Source organism: Prionailurus viverrinus, chromosome F2, assembly GCF_022837055.1.
Source record: "Prionailurus viverrinus isolate Anna chromosome F2, UM_Priviv_1.0, whole genome shotgun sequence".
NCBI lineage: Eukaryota > Metazoa > Chordata > Mammalia > Carnivora > Felidae > Prionailurus > Prionailurus viverrinus.
In genome coordinates, this window is record NC_062578.1 from 5,937,794 (window position 1) to 5,961,302 (window position 23,509).

The window sequence follows — 23,509 nt, forward strand, 5'->3', positions numbered from 1 at the left end:
CTTCTCAGGACGGGTTAAGCCATGCTTTGATATGAAACGACACCAACATTTCAGTGGCTTACAACGGCAAAGGTTTAGTTCTCCCTCAAGCCACTTGCACATTCCACGTTTGCCGCCATGGTCTTGCCCGTCTTTCAGGGTTAAGATGGTTACTTAGAGTCTGTGACATCTAAACCGAGACTGCAGATGAAGTGGGAGGGCTGTGGATGTGCCCGGAGAAAAGTCTTCCAGGCAGAAAAACAATGTAAGCAAAGGTTTGGGACTGGAGAGCTCAGAAATCAAGAGAATCGTATTTTAGAGGGTATGGTGTTCCAGAAGCCATACTGAGTCCTTGATTTGCCAAATATTTCTGCAATCCCAAGAAATCTACTTAATCTCTCTGAGACTCAGTCCTCATCAAATGAAGAGAATAACACCAACACTTTAGTATCATACGTGTACCGATCAAATAAGATACTACCGGTGAAAATTTCTAACACATGGCCTGGCTCATATTGGACATCACTTCTGTATATTTTCCTTTTCAGGAGGGGAAACGGTGATGTCTCTTAGATGTAAACGTAATGAAAACATCAGTCAGATCTCTCAACACACACCCTCTCAGGTCTTAAGCTGAGGTAAAAGAAAAATGGAATCCAGTTACTTTGTGTTTCCAAGCAAAGACTGTAATTCAAAAAATTCTGCTTCCCTCAATGTTTGTGTTTTATATTTTTTCAACCAAGCAAAAATTTTTTTCAGTATCCATAGACAAACCCTTCTCTGGACTCTACAGGGATATCACAGCAAGTAAGACATAGTTTCTGAATATTTGTAGATATCGGGGCGCCTGGGTGGCTCAGTCGGTTAAGCGGCCGACTTTAGCTCAGGTCATGATCTCACGGTCCGTGAGTTCGAGCCCCACGTCGGGCTCTGTGCTGACCACTCAGAGCCTGGAGCCTGTTTCAGATTCTCAGTCTCCCTCTCTCTCTGACCCTCCCCCGTTCATGCTCTGTCTCTCCCTGTCTCAAAAATAAATAAACGTTAAAAAAAAAAAGATTTGTAGATATCAAAACCTAGTGAGAGAGACAATACAAACCATATTGAGTTTGCTTGGCTTTTGTTTGCTAACTGGTCCCACCTATACACAGTCCGTTCTAAAGTAAATTTCGTTTTTTTTTTCAGCCATCGCGACAAATGCCTATTTATGTCATTGTTCCCGTCCAGTAAAGATAGCCAACAAAAATAGACACATTCTAATTATTTTGTTTCTTTCTTATTATTTGAGTTGTCATGATAACCGAATTAGGCTGGCTAATTAAAGTGTGACTGACTGATTCATTTAATTAAGTTATTATAATGACTAAAAGAACCCTCACTTAAATCAAACGATTGACTTGATGATATTGTATTCTTGGGTTGACACAACCTCTCTTTAAAAGAAGGGAGACACAACAGAATATTTAAAAGATTGGACACTGACATCTAAAAGAGTTTTCTTAAATGCAGGAAAGTATTGGTTGTAGTTGGTGGTTGTGATGAATTACGACATCTGATAAAGAAAGATAATGCCGAGCTTTTCTCTCTTCTGTGTCCAACTTCGTAGAATAAGACATAAAAGGCTTTTCATTGACATGACTTTATTTTTTCTTTATAATGCCCTTCTGTTACAGGGTTGCAAAACTTTTTTTAAATCAAAAGCAAATGGGAGAAATTTGTTTTCAAATACACATTTCTGGCAGTTTCGTGCTATACTAGACTTGGAGTATTGAGTGGTGAGGCACGGGGAGTTCTTTATGCTTCTTTAATTATGTAGGTATCAACTCTAGAGTTACGTCTTCCACCTAACAACTTAAAGCAGGAATCAGAGGAATAAATTTCGATTTGCTGATAACTCACAAGGAGTTCAACTTTCATGGTTTTGCCTCCTTTAACCTTGAACCTGGTATGCACCATTAGGTAGTGTGAAAGAGACCACGGGGACCCGCCAAAGAGCCAGCGTTTTCTACTCGACTGAAGGGAGCTTCCCGGGTCCCTGATCACGTGAGCTGCATCTGACAGTGAACGTGAGCAAGAAAAACATCTTTATTGCTGAAAGCCCCCGAGGTTTGGGGTTTATCTGTGACTTCTGGCTAGCCTCACCTCCTCTGATCGCCCTGTGGCTGAGGCTAGTGGAGCTCACCAACACTTAGGCACCCCTTCACCCTTGCAGGTGCAGTGGGGCTAGGTGGCTGGGTTCTGCACTCACTCGGGAGTTGTAGGAGCCACCTGGTCTAAAGACATCATCGCTTTATTTTTTTTTTAAGATTTCCTTGGGGTTTGTTTTTTTGTTTTGTTTTTGTTTTTCAATATAATTTATTGTCAAATTGGCTTCCATACAACACCCAGTGCTCATCCCAACAGGTGCCCTCCTCAATGCCCATCACCCACTTTCCCCTCTCCCCTACCCCCATCAACCCTCAGTTTGTTCTCTGTACTTAGCGGTCTCGTGTGGTTTGCCTCCCTCCCTCTCTATTTATGACTATTTATTCCCCTTCTCTTCCCCCATGGTCTTCTGTTGAGTTTCTCAAGATCCACATATGAGTGAAAACACTGTATCTGTCTTTCTCTGACTGACTTATTTCACTTAACATAATACCTTCCAGTTCCATCCACATTGCTGCAAATGGCAGGATTTCATCCTTTCTTATTGACAAGTGGTATTATTCCATTGTGTATATAAACCACAACTTCTTTATCCATTCATCAGTTGATGGACATTTAGGCTCTTTCCATAATTTGGCTATTGTTGAGAGGGCTGCTATAAACATTGGGGTACAAGTGCCCCTATGCACCAGCACTCCTGTATCCCTTGAGTAAATTCCTAGCAGTGCTATTGCTGAGTCATAGGGTAGATCTATTTTTAATTTTTTGAGGAACCTCCACACTGTTTTCCAGAGCGGCTGCCCCGATTTGCATTCCCACCAACAGTGCAAGAGGGTTCTCGTTTCTCCACATTCTCGCCAGCATCTACAGTCTCCGGATTTGTTCATTTTCAGCCATTCTGACTGGCGTGAGGTGGTATCTCAGTGTGGCTGTGATTTGTATTTCCCTGATGAGGAGTGACGTGAAGACATCATCACTTTAGAATGCGCAGTACTCGAGCTCTCTCTAAAGGCTTTAGCACCACAACTGGGTGTTAACCATTCTTTCTCTACGGTGCGACTCTTGGATATTGAACACATTTTAAATAAGACAGGAGTGTTTCTTGTGAATATAGATGAGTCCCGCGTAAGATGCCTCTGATTGAGAATTACTGTCTGTTAATATCAGGAAAGGAATTTGTCTGTATCCTCATAAAAGTTGGAATGCTCGAACAACAGACACACAGTATCTGACCTATCGTCCTCAGGGAAATCACATTCGGTGTACGGAAAAAGATAGATTTTGTTGAAAGCAATGAAATAATTATACTATAACGAAGCCTGATTAATACTCTAACCTTGTATTCGGAATGCTACGTGAAACTGCTCTCTGAGGCAATACGAAAATCACAGGTAAAAGCAATATTGTGGAAGCTGATAAAATCTGTGGCCGGTACTCACGTTGACAGTTGAATGTGCTGGGCAATCAATCACCGTCCCCTCAGGGTGCTATCCCGCTGGAGAGGAACCCTCCCGAAAATTTAGACTTGATTATGATAAATTCACTATGGTTGTGAAATCACTCCACAGATGTATGCCATCAGGTCCAGGAAACTATGAATCAGAAATGGAAAATAATTGTAAAGTGAGTACAAAAACGTGAGAACGGGGGCGCCTGGGTGGCTCAGTCGGTTAAGCGTCCGACTTCGGCTCAGGTCACCATCTCGCGGTATGTGAGTTCGAGCCCCGCGTCGGGCTCTGTGCTGACTGCTCAGAGCCTGGAGCCTGTTTCAGATTCTGTGTCTCCCTCTCTCTCTGACCCTCCCCCGTTCATGCTCTGTCTCTCTCTGTCTCAAAAATAAATAAACGTTAAAAAAAAAAAAAAAAAAAAAACGTGAGAACGTCTGCATTGCTATTGTTGGATGGTGTGGCCGTTTAAAGCCATACCAACCCCACGCTGCTTATTTTAAATATTTGGAACGTGCGCATTTCAGATGTTTATCTGATCATACCCTCTTGCAAGGCTGACAATCACCACCAAACAAGCAGTGATAGTGACTGTTTTGTCAGAAGAGTGCCTTGAGCCCAGGTCAGGGATGTTTTGCTGATGTAACCATTTTGTCTTTATTGCACTGACCCCCCTGGTCAGAGACTGACATCTACCGATTAATAACGTTGCTCTGTGACCACGAGGCTGGGGCAAGTCTCGGGTGGTGTGTACTAGATTGTCAGCATTGTGTCTTGATGAAACCGAATCTCAGTGACATTCTAGAAGGTTCCACCACTGGAGTTGGCTGTGTAGCAAGAACACGCCTACATATCCAGCGGGGGATAAGGAGCCCTGATGAGACTCTATCTTTGGATCCCTGGTCTGAGGTGCTCTGTGTACAACCGGTGGTTCCTGAATAAGAGAGAAAAAGCATGTCCTGGTATCACCCTGCAGAGAGGGCAATTGGCATTCATCCCTCCTTTTTTTCCCCTTAAATGTTTATACTTTTGAGAGAGAGACAGAGACAGAGTGTAAGCAGGGGTGGGGCAGAGAGAGAGGGAGACAGAATCCGAAGCAGGCTCCAGGCTCCGAGCTGTCAGCACACAGCCCAGCGCGGGGCTTGAACCCACAAACCGTGAGATCATGACCTGAGCCCATCAGACGCTTAACCGACTGAGCCAGGCAGGAGCCCCTGCACCCATCCCTCCTTGCTCTCCAAACTTCTGGCTGCAAGGCAGCTTCTGGCTGCGATGCGTATCTCCACTTTAATTCTGTTGCCATGTTGGACCCTCTTTCTACAATACAGTGATTTTTTGTAAGTATGGCCGGTTTGAGCCCTGTGAATCTTCTTTAGTAATCGAAGCCTATCTAATTGCCACAGGGAGTGCAGTTCCTGTGTCCCCACTTTCTGGCAAGGTGCCTGGCCCGTGGGATGCATCTACTAAATATGAAATGACATCTACCTTCCCTTCCTGGGTGGGGAAGAAGCCAATATAAGTAGCGGTCGATTTAATCAAGCCACATTGCTTACCAAATTAAGTAAACTCTTTTATCTTCAAAGAAAATCTATAAACACCATTGGAAAGAAAGAACGGCTCCGTGGTCCTTAAAAATCAATAGCTAATATTTATCGAGCTACTCTGTGCCAGGCACTGGGCCGAGGGCTTCATATTAATTTTTTCATTCATCCATTTGTGTTTTCGGCAAATATTTGTTAAGTACCTATTTGATAGCCAGTAACGTTTAGGTCCTGGAGATACAACTCGTTCATCTCAACCACCTGGTAAGTTGAGCCCACCTCCTCCTTTTATAGATTACAAAAACTGAATTTTGTTGGCGTTAACGTGAATCAGATTCTAACAGAAAAATTCCAGGCATTTAGTTCACCTCGGATTCATGTCGAACCTATGCTTGGACTTCACGAGCCACAATACCCTCCCTTGAAAATCGGACGTGGTAAAGTTCTGCCAACCTCACAGGGAAGTGACTCAGGACCCCAAGAGAGTGTGTAAAATCGAAATGGCTTGTAAGCTGCCAAGGGTTAAATAAAGGCACTATATGCCCAAGGACAACTTTTGCCCACAAAAGAAGTACGATATTTCTGAAATCCTTTTCGTCGTTTGCTTTTCCTGCTTAAGAATCAGTGGTAATCTATTCGAAGGAAGTAGCATAAGGATGCTTCTTCTGAGAAGAGCAGTTTCAAACCCCATAGTCAAAGTCTGTATTATTTCAAGGCAGATAGTGTCACAGCCACAGACTCATGTCAAGGGTAGCGTTCCTATCAACGTGAAAAGACCAAAGCTCTTGAATTGGACTATGTTCATTACCCACCCGATTTGATTTTGCATTTCACCTTAAAAATCAGAAGTCACGGTCGTATGTCTCAACCAGGGTAACTCTACCCAAAGGCAGAAAAATGGATTTAATGACCTTCTGAATCCCATCCCTACAGACTTAGAATTCTCTTGTCTGTAAAATGTTTTTGGAAATAATTATAGGAGAACATCTACCAGGACTAAAATGATGTTCAACAATGTAAAATGACTAGGAGCACATCTTAGGCACTAAAAGGTTTTATTTGACTGTTTTTCTAACATCCTGACTTGAATTTAGAAAAAGAAAAGATAGACAATGTTCTTTTTTTTTTTTAATTTAAAATGAGATTTGAAAGTTACAGAACATCTTAAAGCGTATACAATAGCAATCACCATGTAATTAAAAATCAGATGGTTCCTGGGCATAAATGTCATGAAAAAGACTGCCTGTCTGACGGATTGTCTTTAGGAGGCATTGCTAAGCACTGGCAGTGGATAAACAGTGTTGAGTTATAGAAAATCCTCTCATTGGGACAAAACTTAATTAAAGGAGTAGAATGTATAATTTACAAACATTTCAGGCTTTTGCATGGAGTTTCAGAAATCTGACTAGAGAACAAAGGGACAAAGGGGTTGGAAAGGGGCTGGTTAGTTACCATGCCGTGGTGGTTCTAGAGTCTCATTTTTATTTGCACTTGATTTTCCAAACGCCTGCCAACAGGAAGCAGTTGAGAAAGTGAACATTCTCTGTGTGTCCAATAAGAACTCAGACCTAATAGCTGCTGTTGGATTCTTATGGGCTGAATCATTTCCCTCAGAAAGACGATTTCAAGCCTGAATCCCCAGTGCCTCAGACTGTGACCTGATTTGGAAACAGAATCTTTACAGAGGTAGTGAAGTTAAAATGAGGTCATTAGGGTGGACCCTAGTCCACTGTGACTGGTGTCCTTATAAGAAGGGGGAATTTGGACCCAGAGACAAGCACAGAGTGGGAACCAGGTGAAGACACAAGGAGAGCCACGTGAAGATCAGAGTTGTGTTGGCACAAGCCCGGGACCATCTGGGGCCACCAGGAGCTAAAAGAGGCAAGGAGGCAGTCTTCCCTTACAGGCTTTAGAGGAAGCACAACCCTGCTGTCACCCTGATTTCAGACTTCTAACCACCAACCGCGGGGCAATCGATTTCTCTTGTTTTAAGTCATGCAGTCTGTGCTAGTTTGTTAGAGCAACTCTAGGAAACGTACACAGGATCTATCTAAAGAAATCAGCTTGGTGTGGTCAGTATGAGGGTGGGCTCCAAAGTCAATTATTCCTTCGGCCAATATTTTCTGACTTCCCTGCCCTGGGCACTGAGCACATGGGGACAACACGGACAGGCAGGGTCTGCCCTTCACAGAGCTCACATCGAGGCAGAGGAAGACAGAAAAGAACAAGTAGACACATACATAAAGCAAGCTCAGAGCTGGTGATTGCTGCAAAGAGACAGGAGTAGGACAATAGCTAAAGAGAGAAACGGTTGGGTGTCTTAGAAGTGCCTCTGAAAAGTGACAGTCGAGTGTAAATGGTGAAAAGGATCTAGACCCATGAGTGTCTGGGCAAAGAGTATCGTGGGTAAAGAGATCAGAAGGAGAAGGGCCGTGAAGTCGGAACATGCCCACTGTGTTCCAGGAACAGAAAGAAAAGTCTGGCGAAAGAGTATTAAATTCAGGAGACAGTGACAGGAAGTAAGGTGTGAATGGCCAGGAAGGCCTAGTGGGTCATGATGAAGATGTGGATCTTAACCCATGGGTAAAAGAAAATCATGGAAGCTTTTGAAGTAAAGGATTGCTGTGACCTATTTACATCTTTAAAAATTCTCACCAGGGGCGCCTGGGTGGCTCAGTCGGTTAAGCGGCCGACTTCAGCTCAGGTCATGATCTCGCGGTCCGTGAGTTCGAGCCCCACGTCGGGCTCTGTGCTGACAGCTCAGAGCCTGGAGCCGGTTTCAGATTCTCTGTCTCCCTCTCTCTGACCCCCACCCCCCCGTTCATGCTCTGTCTCTCTCTGTCCCAAAAATAAATAAAAATGTTGAAAAAAAATTAAAAAAAAAAATTCTCACCAGAGTGCAGTGATAAATGTCGGTGGGGAGTCAAATTAGGGACAGTCAGCAGTAAAAGTCAGAGAGAACACAGGGTGGGGTTAGCAGGGAAGTGAGCAAGCAGAGATAACAGTGGTCGATGTGGGGTATATATAGTTTGGATGCAGGACTGGTTGATAAATTCAGTCTAGTTGAGGAAGGATAGGAAAGAAGGGATCATTGAGAGTCTTTCCTTTCTGCCATGAGCAAAGGGATGGTAATGTCATTACATGAGATGGGGACGGGCAGGAATGGTGGGGGAGAAAGAGAGAGAGAGAGAGAGGAATCAAGAGTTCCATTGGGCCATGTTTCATTAGCAATGTCTGTTAGATACTTGCACTGTGGAGGAAGCAATTGTCTGGGACTTATGAAAGAGATGACTGCTTAAGACATGAATCTGAGACTGATCGGCAAATCGGAGATATTCAAATCTTTGATGGAAGTAAAACTACCTAAGGAAAAAATAAAGCTAGGGAGGAGTGTTGAAGAACAGAGCCTGGGGAGCTCCATCACGAGCAGAAGAGGAAGAACCAGGAAGTGAGGATATAGTGGGGTTCAAGGGAATGTCAGAGCTTGTAAAGTAAAAGACAGGCCCACAAAAGGCACTAACACCCACACGAGCTTTATCAGAGGTGTTTGGACAAGAGTGCTTGCGAAGGGAAGTCTCTCCCAGGAAGAGACCTTCTGGAACATCAGTGTAGGATCACCACCCAGAAGGGGAAAGAACAAGGAAGCTCCCCAGGGGCAGGGGTCTTATGTACACAGACAATGCTTCTCTGCAGCAAGGTGGGAAGTCTGTGTAAGAGCTCTCCGAGGGGCAACAGAGGCTAGGGGCCTTTTGTAGCCTTGGAGTGCAACTTATGTATGGCTAGCAGATCTTAAGTGCCATTTTGAAAAGTCCGCAAAGCAAGCAGGCTCTACGTGGATAAAAATACGCTTATTCAGGCTACATCTAAAGCAATTGGATGTGTAAGAATTTGAGTTTGGCACCAAATTTTGAGCCAAAGGTCCTTGCCCTCTGTGAAGAAGTAACTATGTGAGGGCCATCGTACGGTAGCATCTGCGGCCCATTTAGGTAACAAAGGATGAGACAGAAAGGTTCATGTGTAGGAACAAAAAAAGCAAGAAAGAGACAGAGACAGAGACAGAGACAGAGACAGAGGGAGGCAACTTGGAAGAGGAGTGAAGAACATCGGAAGGAGGAGGAAGCAGTCACGTGGTGCTGGGTGGTCGAGTGAGCTGACAGGATTGATGTGGGAGTTGTTTGAACGAAACAATTGATGATCTTGATGAGTGCAGTTTCGTGGAAGAGTGGAAGCAAAACCCTGACTGGAGAGTGTTGAGGAATGGAAGCGTCAACAACCCTTCCGGGGAGAACTTTCCAACTTTTGCAAGGAGTATAATGCTATGGTCTGAATGTTTGTGTCCCTTCAAAAGTCATATTGTTAATATCCTACCCCCAAGGCAATGGTGTCAGGAGGTGGGGCATTTGGGAGGTGATTAGGTCATGAGAGAAGTGCCCTCATGAGTGGGATTAATGCCTTAGAGAAGAGACCCCAGAGAGACCCCTCGTTCATCCCTCCTGCCATCTATGAACCAGGAGGCTTGACCTCATTAGACATCAATTCTGCTGGCATATTGATCTTGGACATCCAGACTTTGAGAAATCAATTTCTATCCCACTCAGTCTATATTTTGTTTAAGCAGCTCAAACAGACTAAGACTATTGTTTGAAGGGAAGCAGAGAAATGGGTTAGTTCCTCTACATACTAGGGGATACAAACATGCATCAGAAACTTTCTAATGGGAAATACTAAGAGCATGCTGTGTTGGTGGTGGGGGTAAAGAGAACGTTCCATGTAGAGAGGTCTCCACCAGAGTAACGCATTTGGCCTCTTGCCCTACAACTTACTCTTTAGCTGCTCACACTGGAGGAGTGAGTTGACTAATCCATGGATAAAATATGCTGGTCCTGTTTCCCAAGTTGATGGAGTCAATCTACGAAAAGTCTGAGAACACTGGAAAACTGTCTCTTTCTATGCCAGATCAGGATGAGGCAGTGATCCTGGAGAATGTTTCTGCCCTAAGCCTGAACTTTTGAGGTTTTCCAAATGTCTAAACTGAAGTGGTAGCAAAGTGCTAGAAAGAGCTCGGGGCAACAATTTAAACCTCAAGCAATGGAGTAATGGTGGAGTAATGGTGATGAAAACGTTACCCCCATTATCTCCATTGATTCCATACTTGGTAGGAGAATAAAAATGTATTGTACATGGACCTGTTAAGAATGATTTAATAACATGGGATATCAAAGGAAGAATAGAAATTGGAGGAGCTAACACACTGAGTAGGGTGGACTTGAAATATCATCTGTTTATTATGAGCAAAGAGAAAAGAGAATACAAGGGTACAGAGGCAGATACAGCCGGAAGACAGACTTGGAATCCCATCTTGACTCTATCATTTGGCTAGATGGCCTTGAGAATATTCCTTGCTTGTAAAATAGGAATAGTAATATTTATCACCATCAATTTACTATGAAGCGTATATGAGGTGTCACATGAAAATACTTAGCAAAAGATCCAGTCCCTTAAAATCAACAAATGAATAATAATAATAATAATAATATCCGGGGGTGCCTGGGTGGCTCAGTCAGTTGAGCGTCTAACTCTTGATTTCAGCTCAGGTCATGATCCCAGAGTTGTGGGAGCCTGCTTGGGATTCTCTGTCTCTAAAATGAATACAGAGACGCCTAGGTGGCTCAATCGGTTGAGCGACCAACTTCAGCTCAGGTCATGATCTCACGGTTTGTGAGTTCGAGCCCCTCGTGGGGCTCTGTGCTGACAGCTCAGAGCCTGGAGCCCGCTTCTGATTCTGTGTCTCCCTCTCTCTCTGCCCCTTCCCCATTCATGCTCTGTCTCTCTCTGTCTCAGAAATAAATAAACATTAAAACAAATTTTAAATGAATACATACATGCATACATACATATATACATAAATAAATGCATAAAATATCTGTAGTAATGTATATATAATAATAAATCTACATATACCAGGCCAGGCCAAGTATAGCAAAATGTGAAGACAAGTATAGACATGCTTCTGATGTCCAGCAAAGTTGTTTAATTGGTAGTTTGTCTATCCATAAAGCCAAAGGGATCTTTCAACATCACGACTTTGTAACTCTTTAGTTAAAAATCTTTTTTGATGTTTGGTATTCAAAAAGTCTTTCTGATGTTCACTTCAGGCAAGATAAACATTTTGTTCTTACTGCTAGAAATTATGAACAATCTGGAACAGATGATTGTCCTGTTTCATACTTTCAGCTCCAGGAAAATGTAACCTCCCTTGAAAATGGAAAAGTTTACAGAGAGTCTGAGAACAGGTTTTTCTTTTTATCGTAAAGATTTTGTAAAGAGTCTTAGATAAATTTTATTGCTTCTCCTGATTCTCTCTTTATTGATCAGATAATTTAGACAGAAGCCCTTATCAAAAATTTCGACCACATTGTAATGAGTTTTCTCCATCAATGTATAATAAATATAACTGAAAAAGTGTTTCAGGAGAGCATATTTCTTTTTAGCCCATACCATGAATATTTTTTCTCCACTAGTAAAAATTCTTTCACCAGATATGCTAATAAATTAAGTTGCCTACCAATTTCTTCTCAGGCAAAGTACTACACTCGGGCTTGTTGAAGGGACAACTTTTAGAAAATCATGCAACACTCAATTCTGCCTCCCTTTTTCCAAGGCAGGAATATGTGTGTATCTATAGAGAAGTTGTTTTAAGATTAAGGTATAATTAGGGCACCTGGGTGGCTCAGTCAGTTAAGCGTCTGACTCTTGGTTTCAACTCAGGTCATGGTCTCAGGGTTCAAGAAATGGAGTCCCATACTGGGTTCTGCCATGACAGCGCGTAGCCTGCTTGAGATTCTCTCTCTCTGCCCCTCCCCTGCACTCTTTCTGTCTCTCAAAATAAAATAAGTAAACATTAAAGAGGGATGTAGGTATACTTTGGGGTGCTGGGTGGCTCAGTCGGTTGAGCATCAGACTTCAGCTCAGGTCATGATCTCATGGCTCATGATTTCAAGCCTCCGGCTCTATGCTTCAGATCCAGCTTCAGATCCACAGAACCAGCTTCAGATCCTCTGTCCCCTTCTCTGTCTCTGTCTCTCCCTCACTCACACACTGTCTCTCAAAAATAAATAAACATCGAGAAACAGATTAAGGCATAATTTACAGTCAGTAAAATGCATAGATTTAAGCAGTCAGGTTCATGGTTTTGACAGTCATACATATGCGTGCACACACGCCCACACACCTTGATAGAGCATATTTCCTATACTATGGAGAGCTCCCTTATGCCCCACTTTTAGCTAATGCCTTCAACCCCACTCCCACCCAAACACTCTCTAATTTCTATCCCCACAGACTAGTTTTTCCTATGTTTGGATTTCATTATATGGAATAATCCAGTATACTTTTTTTGTTTGGAGCTTGTGTGATTCTTTTTTCACTCCACAGAATATTTTTTATGTTTATTCTTTTAATGCGTATTTATTTTTGAGAGAGAGAGAGAGAGAGAGAGAGAGAGAGAGAAACAGAGCATGAACAGGGAGGGGCAGTGAGAGAGAGGAAGAGACAGAATCTGAAACAGGCTCCAGGCTCCGAGCTGTCAGCACTGAGCCCGACGGGGAGCTTGAACTCACAAACTGTGAGATCTTGACCTGAGCCAAAGTTGGCCACTTAACCTACTGAGCCACCCAGGCACCTCATCCACAGAATATTTTTAAAACTACGGGGGGAGGACACTTGTTGGGATGAGCACTGGGTGTTTTATGGAAACCAATTTGACAATAAATTCTATTAAAAAAATAAATTAAATTAAATTAATACTACAAAAATAAAAAATAAAACAAAACTAATTCATATCATTTAGAGAATATGCAGTCTATTCCTTTTGATTGCTTATTAGCTTATATTGAACATTATTCTTTGGTGAGGCATCTTATGACTTTTGTCAATTATTTTGTTGGGTTGTTGTCTTCTTACTGTAAATTTATAGTTGGAACATGAATTATTTATCAGATAAGAGTATTCTCAATATGTTTTCACAGTCGGTGGCTTTTGTATTTATTATCTTCACGGCATATTTTAATAACCACAATTTTAAAATTTTTATGAAGTCCAACTTTTTTGTTATTTCAATATTAGTGCATTTTTATCGAGTATAAGTAATATTTGTCTACTCTGAGGCTAGAATGTTCTCTATGCTTTCTTCTAGAAGCTATAGGGTTTCAACTTTTATCGTTATACCTATAAAACCTCTCAAGATCTAAGAATGGAATAAGGCAAAGCTCCAACTTTATGTGTGAGTTTCTGTGTGTGTGTGTGTGTGTGTGTGTGTGTGTATTTAAGCCAGGTTTATTGACATGAAATTTACATGCAATAAAATTCACCTTTTTCAGGTGTGCTTGATGAGTTTTGATAAGTGTATACATTTAACCTACGCCACAATTGAGGTATAGAATATATTTATCAATTCAGTTTTCTAGACACATTTTCACTCAACTCTTTCCCTTTCTTGTACCCTTAACTCCTGGAAACTGCTGATATGTTTCCTCTCCTTTTAGTTTTGTTCTTTCTAGAATGTCCTATAAATGGGATCATGCAGGGGTGCCTGGGTGGCTCAGTCGGTTAAGTGTCTCACTTCGGCCCAGGTCATGATTTCACGGTTTGTGAGTTCAAGACCTACATCGGGCTCTGTGCTGACAGCACGGAGCCTGCTTGGGATTCTCTGTCTTCGTCTCTCTCTGCATCTTCCCTGCTTGTGCGCTCTCTTTCTCTCTCTCTCAAAAATAAATACACACAAAAAATAAATTCAAAAAATGGGACCATGCTGTCCAAAGCCTTTCTGTCTGGATTCTTTTACACGGCACAGTACCTTTGACTTTTATCCATATCGTTGCATGTATCCATAGTTCATTCTTTTTATTGCTGAGTAGAATTTGAATTCATGCATTTACCACAATCCATTTATTCATTCATCAGTTGTTTCCAATTTGGGCCATGATGAATAAAGTGTTTATGAGCATTTGTGTACAGGTCTTTGTGTAGATACATGCTTCCAATTCTCTAGATGTTGAATTACTGGGTCATATGGAAAGTCTATGTTCAAAGTAATACCAGCACCACGTGAGAGTTTCACTTGCTCACATTATTCCCACTATTGGTATTTTTGTCTTTTTAATTTGGCCATTGCAACGAGTGTGCAGTGATATTTTGGTCGTCATTTCCATGATGAGTGCTGACAGTGAGCACTTCTTTTCCATGGGTTGATTCATATATGTCCTTTAGGAAAATCTCAGTACAACATTATTTTTAAATTTAATTGAATTATCTTCCTATTACTGAGTGATAAGACTTCTTTATATAGGCTGAACCTGTGTCTTTTAAAGGTTATGTGTTTTGCATTACTTTTAACCAGTGTGTGTGTGGGTTATTATGAAAAGGTGTTGATATTTGTCAAATGCTTATTTTGCATTTATTGAAATAATTTCATGGTTTTCCTTCTTTAGCCTACTGAAATGATCACTTTTCTTGTTCGATATTTGAATATTAAACAAACTTTGTATTCCTGAAATAAACCTCACTTGATAATATATTGCCTTTTTATGTTGCTGGATTCTACTTACTAGAATTTTGTTAAAGATTTTTGTGTCCACATCCATGGAGGTTACTGGTCTGCAGTTTGCTTTACTAATAGTGTCTTATTCTGGTTTTGGTATTAGTATAATGTTACCTCCATGAACTAATTTTGGAAGTATTCATTTCTGTTTTATTTTATGGAAGGTTGAACAGGATGGTATTATTACCTCCTCAGATGTTTGGTAAAATTTATCAACAAAGCCATCTGGGCAAGGTTATTTGTGTGTGTGTGTGTGTGTGTGTGTGTGTGAGACAGAATATTTGTAATTATGAATTTAATTTCTTTAATAATAAAGGCTATTCAGGTTACTATTTTTTCACAAGTGAATAAGCTTTATTACCTTGCACCTTTAAAAAAGTGTATACTTTTCACCTAAGCTATAGAATATATTGACATAAAGTTGTTCATAAGATTCCTTTTTTAAAAAAATTCATTTAAATCCAAGTCAGTTTACATAGAGTATAATAACGGTTTCAGGAGTAGAATTAGTGATCATCACCTACATATAATACTCAGTGCTCATCCCAACAAGTGTCCTCCTTAATGCCCGTCACCCATTTAGCCCATCCCTCCACCCATCACCCCTCCAGAAAGCCTCAGTTTGTTCTCTGTATTTAAGAATCTCTTATGGTGTGACTCCCTATCTGTTTTTATCTTATTTTTGCTTCCCTACTCCTATGTTCATCTGTTTTGTTTCTTCCACATGTGAGCAAAATCATATGATATTTGTCTTTCTCTGACTGACTTATTTCGTTTAACATAATAGACTCTAGTTCTATCCATGTTGTTGCAAATGGCAAGATTTCATTCTTTTTGATAGCAGAGTAATATTCTATTGTATATGTATACCACATCTTCTTCATCTATTCCAAAGTTGCTGTACCAGTTTGCATTCCCACCAACAGTGCAAAAGTATTCTCCTTTCTCTGCATCCCCACCTACATCTGTTGTTCCCTGAGTTGTTAATTTTAGCCAGTCTGACAGGTGTAAGGTGGTATCTCATTGTGGTTTTGATTTGTATTTCTCTGAGGATGAGTGATGTTGAGCATCTGTTCATGTGTCTGTTAGCCATCTGGACGTCTTCTTTGCAAAAGTGTCTGTTCATGTCTTTTGCCCATTTCTTCACTGCACTACTTGTTTTTTGGGCGTTGACTTCCAAAAGTTCTTTTATAGATTTTGTATACTAAACCTTTATCTGATAGGTCATTTGCAAATATCTTCTCCCATTCTGTCCGTTGCCTTTTAGTTTTGTTGATCGTTTTCTTCACTGTGCAGAAGGTTTTTACCCTGATGAGGCCCCAATAGTTCATTTTTGCTTTTGTTTCCCTTGCTTCTAGAGATGTGTCAAGAAGTTGCTGTGGCCGAGGTCAAAGAGGTTGTTGCCTATTTTCTCCTCTAGGATTTTGATGGCTTCCTGTCTTACATTGAGGTCTTTCATCCATTTTGAGCTTATTTTTGTGTATGGTGTAAGAAAGTGGTCCAGGTTCATTCTTCTACATGTCACTGTTCAGTTTTCCCAGCACCGCTTGCTAAAGAGACTGTCTTTTTTCCATTGGATATTCTTTCCTGCTTTGTCAAAGATTAGTTGGCCATATATTTGTGGGTCCATTTCTGGCTTCTCTATTCTGTTCCATTGATCTGAGTGTCTGTTCTTGTGCCAGTATCATACTGTCTTGATGATTACAACTTGATGATTACAGCTTGAAGTCTGGAAATCTGATGTGTCCCTTTTTGGTTTTCTCTTTAAGGATTGTTTTGGCTATTTGGGCTCTTTTCTGGTTCCATACAAATTTTGGAATTATTTGCTCCAGCTCCGTGAAGAATGCTGGGGTTATTTTGATGGGGATTCCATTGAATGTGTAGATTGCTTTGGGTAGTATTGACGTTTTAACAATATTGGTTCTTCCAGTCCATGTTTTTTCCACCTCTCTGTGTCTTCTTCAATTTCTTTCATAAGCTTTCTATAATTTTCAGCGTACAGATATTTCACCTCTTTGGTTAGGTTTATTCCTAGGTATTTTATGGTTCTTGGTGCAATTACAAATGGGATAGATTTTTTGATTTCTCTTTCTGTTGCTTCATTATTGATGTATAGAAATGCAACCGATTTCTGTATATTGATTTTATATCCTGCAACTTTGTGGAATTCATGGATCGGTTCTTGAAGTTTTTGGTGGACTCTTTTGGGTTTTCCACATAGGGTATTGTGTTGTCAACAGAGAGTGAAAGTTTGACTTTTTCCTTGCCAATTTTGATGCCTTTTCTTTTGGTTGTCTCGTTGCTGAGGCGAGGACTTCCAACACTGTGTTGAACAACAGTGGTGAGAGTGGACATCCCTGTTGTGTTCCTGCCCTAAGACGGAAATATCTGTTATTCCCTATTGAGAATATTAGCTGTGGGTCTTTTGTATATGACCTTTATGATCTTGAAATATGTTTCTTCTATCCCTATTTTCCTGAGGGTTTTTATCAAGAAAGTATGGTGTATTCTGTCAAATGCTTCTTCTGCATCTATTGAGAGGAACATATGGTTCTTGTCCTTTCTTTTATTAAAGTGATGTATCACATTGATTAATTTGTGGATATTGAACCAGCCCTTCACCCCAGAAGTAAATTGCACTTGAATCATTGTGGTGAATAATTCTCTTTATGTATTGTTAGATCCAGTTTGCTAGTATCTTGTTGAGAACTTCTGCATTCGTGTTCATCAGGGAAATTGGCGTGTAGTTCTCCTTTTTTGTGGGGTCTTTGTCTAGTTTTGGAATCAAGGTAGTGCTGGCCTCCCAGAATTTGTTTGGAGGTTTTCATTCCATTTCTATCTTTTGGAACAGCTTCCAAAGAATAGGTACTAACTCTTCTGTGGACAATCTGGAACAAATGAACACATTCCTGGAAACATATAAACTACCAAAAGCGAAACAAGAAAAAACAGAAAATTTGAACAGACCCACAATCAGTAAAGAAATTGATTCAGTTACCAAAAATCTCCCAATAAATAAGAGTCCAGGGCCAGATGGCTTCCCTGGGAAATTCTACCACCACACCTAAAGAAGAGTTAATAACTATTCTTTTGAAACTGTTCCAAAACATAAGATTCCTTTATCTTTTTAATGTCTGTAAGAGCCAAAGTAAAATACTTTTCTTCTAGGTATGGTAATTTGAGTTTTCTCTCTTTCTTGTTGGCTAAAGGTTTATAATTTTGTTGATCATTTCAGAGAGGTAGTTTTTTATTCTATCGATTTTCCTTTTTGTTTTCACTTTTCTATATCATTGATTATTCATTTTCCCCATTTTCCTGCTCATCTTAAGTTTGTCTTGCTCATTTTTTTCCCTCCGGTTTCTTAAGGCAATAGCTTAGATCAGAGGTTGGCAAATTAGAGCCTGTGGCCTATTTTTGCACAGCCTCTGAACTAAAAATGTTTTTTTTTTTTATATTTTAAAGGGTAATAAAACAAAGAACAGTCAACAGAGATCATCTATGAGTCACAAAGCCCAACATGTGTACTATTTGGCTGTTAGTTTTCAAAGTTTACCAATTCCTGGCTTAAATCATTTGTTTGAGTCTTCTTAAATATCAGCATTTAAAACTACAAATTTCCCTTTATTCACTGCTTTAGCAGGATCCCACAGCTTTGTTACAATATTTTGTCTTCGTCATTTGAATAAAAGATTTTCCGATTTTCCTTGTGATTTCTTTTTTTGTCCTAAGGGTTATTAACTAAGTGTTTCCTAATTTCCAAATGTTTGCTTATTGATTCCTATCTAGTTAAATCCTGCTGTGGTCAGAAATGTATTTTATATGCATTCCGTCCTTTTAAGTTTATTGAGAGTTGATTAAGTGTCCAGAATAAAGGTTGTCTTGGTAAATATTCCATTTACACTTGAAAATAATTTGTATTCTGCTGTGTTTTGGTGTTTTATATATGCCAGTTGTGAGGCTCTTTTTTTCTTTATACATGTATACATATATGTATTCATCACCTTTTGTTTAAAAATACTTGTTGAGAAGTATGTTCTTTCTGTCCAATTAATTGACAAAGTTGCCTGGGCTAAAATTCGATTGATTGAAAATCTGTAGGTTTTGTCCTTCTGGCTGTCTCAAAACATTTATTTTCAAATATCCAAGGTCCAAAATTTTTTTTTTCAAACTAGACAAATGATAAGAATCCCTTGAACATTAGTCTCATGCAATGTGATGGTTTGTTAGCAAAGAAAAATTCCTACAGTCTTTCTTTGAACAGTGCCATTGAATTTGATGGTAAGGTATACTCCAATGACTTTTAAAATAATTGTAAGGCTATGTCACTGTTAGGAATAGGTGCATACATTAAGTAGAAATGAAGCGGATTCTAAAGCTGGACGATTTTTTGAAGCTCCAACACTTACAAGTTGAGTTTATAAAGTTTCGACTTTTAATGATCATTTCTGTCTTTTTCTTCTACTTTGCTATTCCCAGGCAATATAATTGCTGCAGAAGCAATATTATAAAAAGAATATCATCTTGTATACTTTTAATCTGAATGAAATTATGAAAGGGTTATTGAACATGACCTTAAATAAAGCCAAACTATCAATAACCTAGCATCACCATTTTGGCTTGCTTGAAAGTATATTTGATGCTAACAGATTAATTGACGACTGTTCGGTGTCTTGGCAGGTTCCCTTTTTTCACATGTAAAGTGAGTAATGGGTTCTTTATTCAAATGGATTTTTAAGAAAACAAAAAGTCGCATTTTTACTTGATTTAACGAATACTGAAATTGGAATTCCGGAAAGATATCTCCTGAAATGGCTAGACTGAGACGGAAGGTCTGTTAGTTAATGTTATAAGTAAATACCTACAGCTTCAGAAACCTACTTCGTGCAGGGCCCGGAGGTGACTTTCGGAATTAAGGGTCCAGAGAGCCACAGGCTCAGAGCTACACGGCCCAGAGCCCACTCTTTGGTCCCGTGTGACATTGGTTTTGTGTATTATAAGGCAGCGAGTGAGGTATTTCCCAATGGGGAGCTCTCTGACTCTACACCATGCTTAAACCCTATGTGCACGTGTGTTAGGCCCTACGGCAAGTAACGTTTACAAAGTCCCGGTCCTGGTGTTGAGAAATGATACCGCTAGAAGATTCGCCAGCTTTTCAGATGTTTTTATAACTAAAGGTTCATATCTGAAAATCAAGTGTTCCCTTCACTGAAAAAGAAAACGTCTCACATTCAAAATGATTTGAAAGGAAATCCACTTCGTTGAAAACTGGTGGCATGATTTTTGAAGTCCTATAGACCCCCATCTTACACTAATACAAAGGTAAACTAACAAAGGGCTCTCTTCCTTGTTTACCCGGTGATTTTGGAAATGCTGTTATTAACTTAATAGAATGTCTGCATTTATTGATTATGACGTAGTAAAGAGAAGATATTAAAATAATTGATGCAAATGGCTACCTAATTTAATTATAAACTGTCACCTTGAACAGCCAACTGATGCATTTCAAAGAACCTGTTTGTCTCAATAGAGATCTTATACTTACCCAGGGGCACAGACGTTACAGCAATTATTTATGTTATCATAACATATAAATATTTAGTTTGTAACGTTCACGGTTTGGCCCAAACCCATTTTAATAAAGCATAAATCCAATATCACATAGGCCTTTCTCCAAATTATTTCAAGTTAATGCAAGGATGTTCTCGCACGAAAAGATTTCTAAATAATTGCCAAAATCTAGAATTTTTTAAAAGACCTTCAAAGTAAAAAGGGAAAAGCATTGAATTTGGAATCAGGTGATCCAGGCTTAAATTTTGGCTTTGAGGGCAAGGTTCTTTGTAACTTTGCTCACTCCTCCCTGGATGAGTTCTAGTTCCCTCCATCTGCCTTTTGGGCATTATGCCAAAGAGTGAATGGTCTGAGAACAACTCTGAGGGCCGCACAGTTATATGAAGCTGAAGAGGCAGAAATTACAAGATTAATTTCAATCCGGAAATTGAAACCAATCCAATCTGTACTCAACCCACAAACAATAACCTCTGAGTTTTGAAATATCTCCCTTAAACCTGTTTTATTTATCTCTTTATTTGCTTAGATTCCTAAGGAAAAGCACAGATTTATCTCAAATGAGTATTTGTGGTTGTACTTAACACAATCTTCTGGAGAGAGGAATTGCTGAGCCATAAATAAACCTCTTCTGTTTTTGAGTAAGATTTCACAAGACTGTATATTGCTTTCTTTAGGAAACTTTACACGGATAATATTGAGCCTATCACCATGGTGTTTGTTACTAACCTTTTAGTTAGTACCCCAAAAACCTTAGTTTGAGGGAAGAAAATTCAAAATTATTAGAATTCTCATGCAAAGCATCTGCTGTCCTTGGGTTTGCACCTCAGGGCCTTTGCACTTGTTGGTCCTGTCCTTAGAAAATTTTCTCCAGGCATCCATATGGATGCCCCCTCTATTCATTCATATCTCTGTTCAAATCTCACTTCACTGAAGTCCTCTTGATGTCCTTCTAGAAAGCACACCCAATCCATCTTTCTCCTTCACATGGCTTGCTTTTGTGCTATAGCCCTTGTGCCTGTCTGCTATTATGTATTTGTTTTTTGTGTTCACTATTTCCTTCACTAGAATGGAAGTTAGCGAAGTCACAGACTTTATTTTTATTTGTTGAGTTAATTAGTAATTAATGAGAAAAAGCAATACCTATATTTGTATTTATATCCAAGAAATTAAAAGCTTTGGAGTGTCTAATTCTACTTAGGAATACCAAAAAGATATAGTATATTTATAGTATAGTTATAAATCTTGTGTGTGTGTACTCAAACAGTGGCCATTCAGGTCTTTCGCTTTTATTTATTTTTTAAGTTTATTTATTTATTTTGAGAGAGGAGAGAGAGAGAGAGAGGGAGGGGCAGAGAGAGAGTGAGGGAGGGCCAGAGAGAGGGAGAAAGAGAATCTCAAGCAGGTTCCATGTTGTTGACACAGAGCTCAACATGGGGCATGAATCATGAACTGTGAGAGCATGACCTGAGCTGAGATCATGACCTGAACCAAGATCAAGTGTCAGGTGCTCAACCAATTGAGTCACACAGATGCCCTATCAGGTATCTATTGAGTAGCCAAATGGAGATATTGAGTAGGCAGTTACCTGTGTATTCTCTTAGGAGAGAGGTGTGGTTGAGGATATCGTTGGGGATGATCAGTGTATACGACGCTAATGTAGTGTGCAGTACTTGGTGTGATCAGTAGGAGAACAAGTATAGATAGAAAAGGGAGGAAGTCCAATGACCAAACCCAGGACACTCCACCATTAGACGGGGGGTGTGACCCTGGGAACATGGTGTCAGGAGAAGCCACCAAGTGGAGAGAAAGTGAGCAGCCTGCAGTGGGTGAGGGTCCAGGCTGGGGTCCTGCCAACAGGGCTCCAATGTTCATGATGAGAGGTTGAGGGACTCTCTTCTCTTTTCTGTGTAGTTGATGGTGTTGGTGTGACGAGATGGCCAACAGCATCAAAACCTTTCTCCAGGACCTTGCCAAGGGAACTGAAGTGTCCGTCTGGGCTATTTGTGCCATCTCGAAGCTAGATGCTCAAATCCAGGACAAAAGAGAGGAGCAGTATTGAAGAAAGGCAAGTAGTACCTTGGCGCAGTAGAGGGAGCAGGTATAGTGCATGAGCAGGAGAGGGAACCAGGTATTGTTACTGGAATTTTCCAGTGCTCTGTTTGAAATGGCAGAGTATTCTCATGTGTTCTTCACTTGTTTCATCAAGTGTTTATTCCTGGGCTTCAGCCAGTGACAGCACAGGTTATCAGTGATCCATGGCTACGTGGAGATGCTTGGTCGTGGCTGGAGTTCTTTCTTACATCAATTTCCAGTGTTCTTTGGGTTCTCCCTATCTGTGCTTAGCAGAGTTTCCAGTGTCATTTGGTTTCAGGATAGAATTGATCTGGCTTTTGAGGTATCAGGGAGAAAGTGTTCCCCATTCCCTGGTTTCAGCAAAACAGTTGCTCACGTGTTCTTCAACAGTTTTCTGTTGACTCTCTTCTTCTTGCAAGGGATGTTGTGAGTCTCTTTCCCAACCATATTTTTGGTCCCCTGGTTAGCCTTCTGCATATGTCTGTCTCTACTCACTAAACTGCTTTGGGTATCCTAGTTCAATAAAGGAATCAAAATCCACCAGTGGCTATCGGTCAGAAAGTCATTGCCTTACTAGCTTGGATGTGGCTTGCCCTTGGCTTTCCTCATAGGAACACAGTCCCTGTACATTACCTCTCTATCCTCCTTCATTTACTCTTGTCAACTTAATGCATGGCAAAGAGCCAGCCATACATCTTGTTGGTGGTCTCCTTGGAAAGTCCACAGGGCCTTCTACCTTCAGTCTGCCCGAGCCCTGCTCCTCCTCCGAAGGGTCCCTTTCATCAAGTGGGTCCCTGCTGACTCCTGAGCCACCTGCATCCAGAGGGGAGGGGTTGTTTTGTAAGGACCTTGTAGCAGTTAATCTCCCTGTTTACCTCCCCCCACTCTGCCCAGGGGCCTCTGCATATTCCCTTCTTCCGGAGGAACTGGGATTTTGTCTCTGGTGACCACGAGGCACAATCTTCCTGGCACCCGTATGTGGATTTTTAACACCACCCTGAACCTGACAAAGTCCCAGGTTTCCCCCAGCACTTTTCTAACATTTGCTGGCCTCTGTGTCTAGACCGATAAGACACCTTGTTTCTCTCCCTATGCCATTGGCTGCCCACCTCCCCTTCCTACCCCCCACCGCCCTTGGATGAATGGACTTTGTAGTTCAAGCC

At 40.6% G+C, this 23,509-nt stretch overlaps 1 pseudogene; it reads left to right on the top strand.

Annotated features, from left to right (window-relative positions):
• The first annotated feature begins 22,174 nt into the window (after positions 1–22,174).
• LOC125156696 (etoposide-induced protein 2.4 homolog) lies at positions 22,175–23,154 on the top strand (annotated as a pseudogene).
• Positions 23,155–23,509: the final 355 nt, after the last annotated feature.